At 38.4% G+C, this 12,098-nt stretch overlaps 1 protein-coding gene across 5 annotated transcripts in view; it reads right to left on the minus strand.

Annotated features, from left to right (window-relative positions):
* Window positions 1–12,098, minus strand: part of St18 (ST18 C2H2C-type zinc finger transcription factor) — a 319,839-nt gene that overhangs the window by 244,732 nt on the left and 63,009 nt on the right. The window lies entirely within an intron of this gene.

Genomic DNA, 12,098 nt, shown 5'->3' on the forward strand with positions numbered 1-12,098 from the left:
ATAGGCCTCAAGCAAGAGGCATTCACGTCAATTCCAGTTCAAGGCCCTTTGGGCCCTATATCTGAAATGCATGGTATCTTCATTCATAGGGACTAATCTTCCACCTCTGGGTGAAAACAAGGGCAACAGCAATAGCCTATAATGTTTTAAGAGTCTTTTGGCCAGCCCTGACCATCAACTCACAAGAAGACTTCTTATGCCTTCTGTGGAATTTTTGTTAGTCTATGTTTGGCTCTTAGAGGAAGTATTGCCATCACAGATGAGAAGTTTTCATTCAAACTATATATGTATATTTACACACCAACTATGTTTCGTATAGGTATCTTTAGATAGATATTTTAATAGTATGATTCTTTATGACCTTTTCAGCCATCCTTACTGTTATTTTTACCCTCCTCCCTCCTTCTTCTGTATTTATCTCCCTCTCCTTCTCTAATTAGAGCCTCCCTATATTTTTGCCATTTCCTTCTTTAAATCAAACTGTACATTTTGTATTTCTTTTTGCCATACATACTCTTTTTCATTGTAGACCTGCATAAGAGGCATTACTAATAAATACATGGCAGAGTCAATATGAGGCTGTCTTTAAATATCCTCCATTAAAGTAAAAATTATTTCATTACTTTTTAACTTAGTCTTGGGAAAATTCTTAGGACAAGGCCAAAAGGCAGCCACTTTTTTTTTGCCAAAATATTACAAGAATGATCTTAGTCTAGTTGCTAATATTGTTTCCCTCTAGAACCTGTTGAGCTGGGTGTGGTGGTTTGAATGAGAAAAGTCCCCATAGGCTCACAGATTTGGATAGTTGATCACCAAGGACTGGCACTATTTGAAAGGATTAGGAGATGTGTCCTTGTTGGAGGAAGTGTGTCACTGGGGGTGGGCTTTGAGGTTTCAAAAAGCCTATTCCAAGCCCAGAGTCTCTCTCTTCCTAATGCCTATGGTTCAGATGTAGAACTCTCAGCTATTTCTCCAGCGCCATGTCTGCCTGTGTGCTGCCATGCTTCCTGCCATGATGAAAATTGACTAAATCTCCGAAACTGTAAGCCAGCTCCAATTAATTTCTTTCTTTTATAAGAGCTGCTATGGTCAGGGAGTCTTCCCAGCAGTAGGACACTGACTGAGACCCTGGGCCTCCACAGTGTATTGCTCTCCTCACTACTGCCTTCCAAGACCCTACTAGGACGGCCCTGCTAAGACTGGCTTACAGTGTTCAAGCACTTCTCTAACTGTAAGTACCAAAATCTTCCACACTCCTCCCGAAACAACACCATCAGGATCTTCACAGCAATAACTCCCTGGTACCAACTTTCGTATCAGTTACTTTTCTGTTGCTATGACAATACACAATGATCAAGGCACCTTATAAAAGAAAGTTGGGATTACAGTTTCAGAGGGTTAGGGTGCATGATGGTGGAGTAAAGGCATAGCAGTTGGAAGAGCTGAGAGCTCACTAGGAACAGCACAGGCTTTTGAAATCTTAAAGCCCACCCCTGGTACCACACTTCCTCCAACAAGGCCAAACCTTCTATTCCTTCCCAAACAGTTGTATCAACTAGGGACAATGTTTTCAAATACATGAACATTTCTCATTCAAACCCCCACAGGGTCTTAGATAAGATGGGACTTTTGCCTTAGCTCCTATCTGTATCTTTGTTTTTTTCTAACAGTGTCTCTTCTCCTATAGTGCCCAACCTATTTTCTGGTACTCCTTAGGTATAGAGGTAGTGGCAATATGTGAGACAGTTCTTACCAGTTACATTAGTTACTTTTCTCACTGCTATGATAAAATACTTAAAAGAAGCAACTTAAGGAACAAAGGATTTGTTTGGGCCAATGGTTTAGCAAGGCTCAGTCTATGATAGCAAGAAGACATGGTATAATATGAGTGGGAGACATTTAGCTACATCACACTAATAGTCAAGAAAAAGAGAACTGAATCAGAAATGGAGCTCTCAAGAATCCAGTGACCCACCTCTTCTAGCTAAATACCACTTCCTAAAGGCCCCACAACTTCCTAAACAGCACCATGAGCATAAGGCCAAGTGTTCAACACATTAGACAATCATTTGACATTAGACAATCAAACCAAACCACTGATGAAATATAAATATTAGCAGTTACAGAAGATGGGCCTTCTCTGCCCTGGTTGTTTCCCCTTAACAGAGGAGAGAGAGCAGGTGGAGTCTCAAAACCTCATAGAAGCTAGGCAGTGGTGGCACACGTCTTTAATCCCAGCATTCAGGAGGCAGAGCCAGGCAGATCTGTGAGTTCGAGGCCAGCCTGGACTGCCAAGTGAGTTCCAGGAAAGACACAAAGCTACACAGTGAAACCCTGTCTCAAAAAACAAAACAAACAAACAAACAAACAAACAAAAAACCCAAAACCTCATAGAAGAGAAATCACAAGAGCTTGGGTCCTCAAATGGCTTATGAACAGAATGGCCCCTCCACACACATTTCACCACCCCTCAGTGGCTGGTAACGTGGAGAAACTCACTTCCTTCATATTAAACCAATGGAGTGTTAAAGCTCTCTGTTACAACCACACATTCTATGTTCTGCCTGTGAGAGCAGCCTTTTCACATCACACATGACTGAGATGCTGTATTTGTGTTGGTGCACCTGGGTCATTTCTCTTAGCATACGGTCCTCTAGGTTCTTCCATGTTGTTGAAATGGCAAAATGTCCTTCTTTCCTATGGCACTCTCTCTCCCTTTTACTTTGCCTCTTATCATTCTTACAAACAGATAAAGGGTTTTTTTTTTTAAAAAAAAAAAAAAAGCAATGTTCCTAAACATTTAGTGAAGCTAAGCTAGGCTGTTTGTCTTGCACCATCACCTTCTAACTGCTATGTGTGTGAGAGACACATTCCTGTTCTAATTAGTTGCTCTAGATTCTCCCAACTAATCCTTTTGCTAACCAACTGAAATGTGCATGTGTTACCATGGCTTCTTTCAAACTGCAGCTTACTCAAAGACATGCTTCACAGAGTTTGAGCTTATCCACAAAAACAAAAACACAAAAAAACTACCTAAAAATAGGTCATAAACCCCGTATTACAGGATATGCTTTTTTTCATTGACATAAAATGAAGGTGGTCATACAACTGGTTTCTGGACAACTGAGACTGATTTCTAAGTAACAACAGCCTGATGTATGGAGAACAAAGAAAATCAAATGTTTGACTTCAACACAAATGAGTAGCTCAATTCATTTATCTTGTTTTTCTGTGTATCTACCAGGAATCTGGTGGGAAGCAAATGGTACATGCTAGCCAGATAACATGAGGAGTGTTAAAGAGACTGAAAAGTTGTAAGCAAGGAAGTAGAATTAGAGAAAATATTATATTACAGGCAGAGGAAGGAGAAGTTGGGGAAAGGTGGTTGCTGAGGACATCCCTAGCAGGAACTAAGGCTAGGTCGCCCACCATAATCCTGCAGGGATTATGAGTTCAATACACCAAATTCTTTCCTTTCCTCATGCTCTGTCTCCTGAAGAGCCCATCCTCACAACCCAACCTGGGTCTAAGGAAGCAGGATGGAAACACAGAGAAGGCCCTGAGGGACAGAGCAGAATATTCAGCCAGATATTCATGCCAATAACCAGAAGTTTATCTTTTGAGAGACATTCTATGACCCCTTGTGGATGCTGCTATCAAAGACTGTTCATACATACTCTGAACTGTCCAGCTCATATGAAACAGCAGCATCACAGCCTTCTGCTCTGTGGCTGCTGTGAAGTAACATCAGAGTCACTTGAATGCAAGCTCTCTGATGGTGTGACAGTGGATCCAAGATAGCTAATTAGTGGCCAGGGGAAGGAAATGTACCAAACAAAGGGATGGCTGGTATTCTAGGTGGACAGTGCAGGGTAGTTTTTACCAGGCTACTTAGAATAGCATGCAATTTAAAATTTACTAATAATTTCAATTTCAAATTTTCTATTGAATGTTTTCAGACAATAGAACATGGGTGACTGAATAAGGGAACACAGGCCAAGGGGATAACAGCATATCCTGATAGTCTAACTGACAATGTCAGAGCTTAGGTGCTCCAATCCCTGTATTCTTTAAGAGAGGTAAAGAGGTGGGTTGTTATTCCAGTGTTTTCTATAAATCCCTGGTGAAGTGAATTTCTGTGGTGTCTTTGACCTTGAAACAAACCAATGATATAAAGTATTTGGGGTCAATTTAGGGATGGCTGGTGTTGTTTTTTGCTTTTTTCTCTTTTGCTTTTTTTAGGGGCCCACCACCCAGCTCCCAAATAAACACATGGAGGCTTATTATTTCTTACAAACTCCTGGTCTTAGCTTGGCTTGTTTCAAGCCAGCTTTCCTTAACTTAAATTATCCTGTCTACTTTTTTCCTCTGGGCTTTATCTTTATCCTATATACCTTTCTTTACTTCTTACCCTGTGGCTTGCTGTGTAGCTGGGTGGCTGGCCCCTGAAGTCCTCCTTTTCTCACTCCTAGATCTTCTCCTCCCATATTTCTTCTCCTATTTATTCTCTCTGCCTGCCAGCCTTGCCTATCCTTTCTCCTGCCTACGACCAGCCATTCAGCCATTTATTAGACCAATCAGGTGTTTTAGACCAGCAAAGTAACACAGCTTCACAGAATTGAACAATTATGACATAAAAAGTGCAACACATCTTTGTATCACTAAACAAATGTTCCACAGCATAAAAAACAATGTAACACATCTTTAATATTCCACAACAGATGGCAACCCACCTTCAAACAGAGAATTAGGGATCATCTTCCTAAAGACCAGTGGGTACTCCTTACTATCATTATTTTAGTGGGAAATAAGGTATCATTTTCCTTCATTTGGAAGTATGGTTATAACAAGCCAACCATGACCACTGTCTAACTCCTGAGAATTCATGGTCAAAGTGTAGGGCTCACTATAATCACTCACTCATACCCTTATATGTTTGATTTTAATACTGCTACCATCACCTAGTGGTTCTCGTCTATCTCCTTTCTGACTGGTGCACCCAATAAATTTTATTTTGGTCATAGAAAATAGATCTATTTTCAGGTTTCTTGTTAGATGTTCAATAAATGTCAGATGAATTTTCTCTTGCTGGAGCACTGATGAAAACAGGCTTATGTGATTCAATATAGGTAATCTCAGGCAGAAAAAATGGATCAGTGGGTAAAAGTACTTGTCATGCAAGCATGAGGACCAAAGTTCAAATCCCTCAGAACCTCTGTAAACATCAGACACACTATAGCATGAATATTTGTAATACCAGGAACCATGCTGAGAGACGGAGTTGGCGGAGAATTCCCTAAGAGCTGGCAGCCAGCCTGTCATATATCATTAAAACAACAAAGAAACCTTGTTTGAAATAAGGTGGAAGACATGGACTAACACTCAAAGCTATCCTCTCCATAAATGTGTTGTGGCAAAGACATATTGCATTCACAAATATGAATGTGTGTGAGAAAACACAGAGGGGAGGAGAGAAAGAGAAATTTAAAAATGGACCATGTGAGAACAGTTTAGTAATACTTTCAAGTTTATCAATCCTTAGTGAGGTGAAAACAAATGACCTCTCATTTCAAGTGAAAGTGACTTCAGGAAGCCTTCCACAATCAATGAAAGCACTGTTTCCATGTGTGAACTCTTAGTTTGCCTTCAGATTGCAGGGAATTCTTCTGAACACCACTTGCCTCTCATCACTAGATAACTGAAGGAACAAGGACTCCTTGTCTATCACATTGTTTTCTCACACAGCATTTCATTCCTCATCACAGCAAATACATATCAAATCTGTGAGACTTAGATATATTAAAAGAACCTGTGACACAGGAAACCTTTTTACACATCTTCTGTATAATTCTGGAGGCTAATACATGGAATTAATGCTCCTTTAACCAACTCAAGTGCAAAAAAAAGACTAAAAAATCAAATGTAATCTTCAAATATTTATCATAATCTGATTTGGGATGATTTTTTAACTTCCAATTAAATATCCACTTATCTACCTATTATTTACTTTAAGGGCAAATACCATGGTGGCTCATGACAAAAAAAAAAATCAATTAAAAATCTAAATGCTAATGATGAGAGAGATAACCAAATAACTTTCATGTTATGTAGTCACCAAGTCAGAGAATAATAATCTTTTTTTTTTTTTTTTTTTTTGGTTTTTCGAGACAGGGTTTCTCTGTGTAGCTTTGCGCCTTTCCTGGAACTCACTTGGTAGTCCAGGCTGGCCTCGAACTCACAGAGATCCGCCTGGCTCTGCCTCCCGAGTGCTGGCATTAAAGGCGTGCGCCACCACCGCCCGGCAAGAATAATAATCTTGTTTCCAAATGTGTTAAACACTGGAGTCAATTTTACAGGATCCAACAAAATGTATGCAAGTAGCTGCAGTGAAAATTCAGAACAGTGTACCTGGCGTCAATGAGAACCCAAGTCTGAAGAATGCCTGGAGTTGGAAACTTTGTGGATGAAAGAGCCAGAAACGCAAATTGTAGTGGATCTGGCAGGATGTGATGCCAAGCAGCACACCTGCCCCCTACCTCTTTGTACACTCATATACTTTGGCACAGTCTGTCTTGGATGCTGAGAGTAACTCTTGAGGAGTGAGATGTGACTGGAGACAAAGTCAGTCTAGACTGTGGTTAGCTCAAAGAGACCTCAAGCCCTCCTTTTTCTGGGCATTGGAATCATTTTGCCTTGTATGGTATAAGGTTTCTTCAGTATCCAAATCACAAAGGAACACAAAAACAAATCAACATCTCCAAGTAGGCATGCAACTCAGAGTGCTCAGAACATTGAGACCTATATACAGTCTTTGTTTTTCCTAGGATCTATATGCACATCTTTGCTTTAAATATTAATAGCTATATTTTAAGTGGAAGCAACAGAAGCAGAAAAATGACCTAAATACAAGACTAAGATAAATTTCCAGATGAAGATGGGCATTTGGATGCTTCAATCATCAGGAATCTAGGGAGCATTTGTTGTGTGCCAGGCACTGTGGTAGGCTCTGGAAGAATGCATGCAAAGAAGAAATAGTCTTCATGTCTGAGTACATTAATAAACAAACTATTTCCCAGTCTGCATGTACTGAGACTGAGAAAAGCATTGGATTAGAAAAAAATCCACAGAAAACTGTGGGAGAAGAAAACAAGCATTGCTAAGTGAATTCCCCTTTAGCAGGCCCTTCATCTCTAGCTCATGCAGTCTGAGTTAGGCAAACACTGTTAATTTTATTAAAGGGTCAAAGTGAAGTTCAGCATGGAATAATATAATTCCACTGTGATATCAAAACTATTATGGGAGGTTCAGTATTCATGCAGTATAGTCTGCCCTAAACCCATCTTTTTGCTTCTCCACACTGTGTTCACATTAACATGCATAGCACAAGTGACCTAGTATCAAGGGATTTATCAGATTTTAGAAATAAAGATGCCCTGTTAGTTTACTTCAACTACAAAACATACCCAAGATAGTCAAGAAGAGGAAAACATTAAGTTTGGCTAACAATTCTGAAGATCTCCTTCCAAGATGATGGAAGTATATAAAAAGACAAAGTGATTTCCTTTATGGTCAAGATGCAATAAAAAGTTAGGGTTTCACTATAATCTTCAACAGACTACCCTAATGACTAGAAGACTACTCACTAGGCTACACCTCTTAAATCTTAATAGTTCTGATACCACTAAATAACACACAGACCAGTGGTGAAACCTTTAAGACACAGCCTTTAGAGAAACTTCTAGATAAACTATAGCAGATGTGGATATAAACATCTATAACAAAATTATGTGCTAAAAGAAAAATAAAATGTGTTATTGAGGATCTCAGAATGAATGATGTATTTATCGAGCATTTAATAAGATACCAAAAGCACTTGGTTTTGTCTAAATTGCTAAAAGTATAAAATAAGCATAACACAATTGATATATTATAAATAGATAAATTTTTGAAGATTTATTTTTATTTTATGTGTATGTGTGTCTTACCTATAGGTATGCCAATATACTATATGCCTGCAGTGCCCATGAAGACCCATAGGGGCCCTCAAATCCACTAAAACTGAAGACATGGACAGCTGTCAGCTGCCATGTGAGTGCTAGGAATTGAAACAGCAAGTACTCATAACTGTTGAGCCATCTCTTCAATCCCCATAAACAAACCATTTTAAAGCCATTATAAATAATGTAGTTTCCCAAAGTAAGTAATGTTTTTTAAAGATTTTATTATTATTTACATGTACATGTATGGTCATGTGTGTACAGGTGGCCATGGAGGCCAGAAGGAGGAGCTGGAGTTGCAGGCGGTTATGAGCCACTTGATGTGGGTGCTGGGAACTAAGCTTTAGTCTTCTGTGAAAACAGCAACACTTTTGACTACTGAGCCATCTCTCTAGCCCTAATATATTTAAAACACTAGATGTAATTTTTGCAGAAAGTCTACTAGGCTCAGCAAATCATGCTAGCGAATGTTGAAAGGACAAAAATAAGAAACAGAAGTTACTGCCTTTTTACCAGAAAGTTTAAAGTCTAAATCAGAACACACACAGTCCCCCCAACCAACACACACAAACGTACATATAAGATGTATGAGCAAGTGGAAACTCACATGGAGTCACTGTGTACAAGTTAATGAGATTATGTTAAATGTATTTTGATGTCAATAAGATTTTTGTCAGCTATTTTTAAGTATTTTACAGAGAAAAACTGAAAGATAATTGTAGGTTAAGAAATGGAGGAGGTAGTATTGACTATAACTAGACAATCACAAGAAATAGCTCAAAGATAAATGTCTGTTTCTAAATCTTTATATAGGCCAGCTTCACTGATTTTTTTTGTAGAAAAAACAAACAAACAGAACAAAATGTGCCCACATCTGCCTGAAGCCAAAGAATTATTTACTAGTTCACTGTAGAACTACAGAGTCCACAAAACACCTCTTCATTTCTTAGCTTATTTCCTCTGCTTTCTGCTTTCTGGAAGTCCACTCCACCTTCAGAGAGCTTCCTCCAAATCCAAGCTTAAGTCTCTTAGCCCAAACTCAGCTCCAGAGAGATCTATCTTTTAAAAACTTTACTCACTGTCATAGACATGATTGTCAACATTCAGAATGGGTTATGTGCTTACTACCTGGCCTCTAGGGATACAGGATTCTGGAATGTACAATGAATGATATGGAAGCTTTGAAGAAGGAAAAAAATAGCACCATCTATCTTGAGTTTGAAAGATATATCATGGTGATAGTAGACAATTATCAAAAGCAGGGAGGAGCCAAGAGGAACAAACAGATCAAGGAACTCTGTTTTCAGGGTAAGCTCAAACTGCTTCTGGTAGTAACCAACCAATATCTGATTTGACTTAAGGCTTATTCCAAGAAATGGAACACATAACTGACACAGCCTGGGTAACCAAAAACCAGAAACTAGATATCCCATGGTTCTAGGTTAAGACCAAATACTACTGGTCAAAAACAAACAACACCAACAAAAAACCATTGTGATAAAGCAACTCATAATGACATTCTGCTATACTCATAGATTAGTGCCTTGCTCAGCTGTCATCAGAGAAGAATCCTCCTACAGTAAATGGGCACAAATACAGAACCACAGTCAGACATTGTGCAGAGAATGAGAAACCTTGGAACACAGAGCACTAAATGGGTATCTCCAATCAAATCCCTCCACTCAGGGATCAGGGAACTCTGTGAAAGAAGAGGCAGAAAGAGTCTAAGAGCCAGAGGGGATATAGGACCCCAAGAAAAGAAGGCCCTCTAAATCAACAAAACCAAAGGTCATATGAACTCAGAGACTGAGGCAGCATGCACAGGGCCTGCCCGTTGTGTATAGATTATGGCTTCCACTTCAGTGTTTTTATGGGATTCCTGAGTGTGAAAGAGTGGCTCTCTGACTCCTGTGCCTGCTCTTGGGCTCTTTTCCTTGTGTGTGTTTGTCTTTGTCCAACTCTGGTGTGATTGTTTTTGTTTTATGTTATATTTTGTTGTTGTATTTTATTATCATCCCTTAGAAACCTGTTTGTTTTCTAATGAAACAGAGAAAGAAAGTGAATCTGGATGAGAGAGTAGGTGGAAAAAGCTAGGAGGAGTAGAGGGAGGAGAAACCATAATTAGGATATATTACACTTGAAAAGAATTAATTTTTCAACAAAAGAAAAAATTATCAACAGACAAAAATCTGTTCTCATCTCATATGTTGGGAATCATACCTTCATAAGGGTCTTATTGAAACTGAGACTTGTTAAGACTTTTCAGAGCGCTATAAGGGACTCAGAAACAGGAGTAGTAAGCCACCCACTACTTCTCTCACCTGGGGACCTTTGAGAGAGAGAGAGAGAGAGAGAGAGAGAGAGAGAGAGAGAGAGAGAGAGAGAGAGAGAGAGAGAGAAGACATCTCACTCAACTTTAGATTTAGGGAAGACAGGTCTCTTCTTTCTGTGTGACTTCTCTTTCCCTCCTCCATATAAGAAGGCCACAATTAAGATGGGTGTCATGGTGCATAACTTTGAACCCAGCACTTGGGAGGCAGAAGCAAGCAGATTCCTAAATTGGGGGTCAGCATGATCTACAAAGCAAGTTCCAGGACAGTCAGGGCTACACAGAAAAACCCTGTCTCAGAAAACGAAAGGAAAAAAAAAGAGGAGGAGAAGAAAAAGAAGTGTGTGTATGTGTGTGTATATGTGTGTGTGTGTGTGTGTGTGTGTGTGTGTGTGTGTGTGTGTGTGTACAGAAGTTTAAAAAGAGCCTGAGGCTTTCAGTCACCATATGATCAAGAGTTGAAGGCTAAAGCAGAGTTCAACAACAGACCATGTAATTAATACATCTTTAGCCAAAAACATGGGCAAACCAAAAGTAAAATTAGAAAATATTTTGAGACTAATGAAAATGAAAACAGACCAAAGTCTCTGGAGATTCACTGAAAACAAGCATCATAAGGCATTGACATAGTTTCTTATATTCAAAAATAAAAATATCCCAAACCAATAATTAAACTTTATATATTGAAAAATCTAGAAAGAACAAATCAAGAAGATGGGAGTACATAATAAAAATTATGATGTTCTTAAAAAAAGAAAGAACAAAAGAGTAAGACAACAGAATTGACAAACCAAAAGTGACTTCTTTGAAAAGGACATCAAAATTGACAATTTGTGGCTCGACTGCCATGAAGAAAGCAAGACTCAATTTATTAAAAACACAAATAAAAGTAAGGCTATTGACGTTAACACTCAGAAATAAAAAAAAAAAACACCTAAAGAATGTTTTGAGCAGTTGTACACCAACAAATGAGATAACCTAGATAAAATGGACAAAATCCTGAAAGCACACAAGCAACCAAAACTGACTAAAGAAGAAAGAGAAAACCTGAATAAAGATTTAAAAGTAAAGAGACAGAATAAACAATTAAAATACATAATTATCAGACACTTAGATTTTTAAAAACTAATCCTTCTCAAATTATTTCCAAAAAATAGAAGGCATATTCTAACTTGAGGACAGCATTATCATTATATCAATGTCAGAAAAACCTATCACAGGAAAACTCTAGATCAATACATATTAAGACTAGTCAATAAAATATTAGCAAAAAAGTACAATTTTTCTTAAATTATGCTTCATGACCAAGTGTGATTTATACCAAAATGCAAGAGTAGTTCAACATATGAACAACTAGACTTAACACTTACATGAAATTAATAAAATAGATAAAATTCCATCTGATCATCTCAGCCGATACAGAAAGAAGTATTTGATAAAATCTGACACCATTTCATGACAAACATTAAAGAAGCTAAGAGCACAGGGGTTGGGGGGTGGGAAATTTCCTTAACCCAATATCAGAGGTGATGGTTACACATACTAGGAAGGTACTAAACGCAGCCAGAACTTAAACTTTAAATGGCTCATTTATGTTAGTTGAATTTCACCTCAACTTTAAAAAAGAAAAGGAGACAAGATAATGAAAGTTCCTACCACAATGAACACAACAGTTGAGTTTTCTCTTCTGAGAGATCTTTGTATTGATAAGAGGCATGGAAATAATGTGTTGAGCACTATTGTATAATGTGTAAGTATCATTCTAAGCACTT

This window comes from Peromyscus californicus, unplaced genomic scaffold, assembly GCF_007827085.1.
Source record: "Peromyscus californicus insignis strain IS unplaced genomic scaffold, ASM782708v3 Scaffold_5__1_contigs__length_169319896, whole genome shotgun sequence".
NCBI classification, from domain to species: domain Eukaryota; kingdom Metazoa; phylum Chordata; class Mammalia; order Rodentia; family Cricetidae; genus Peromyscus; species Peromyscus californicus.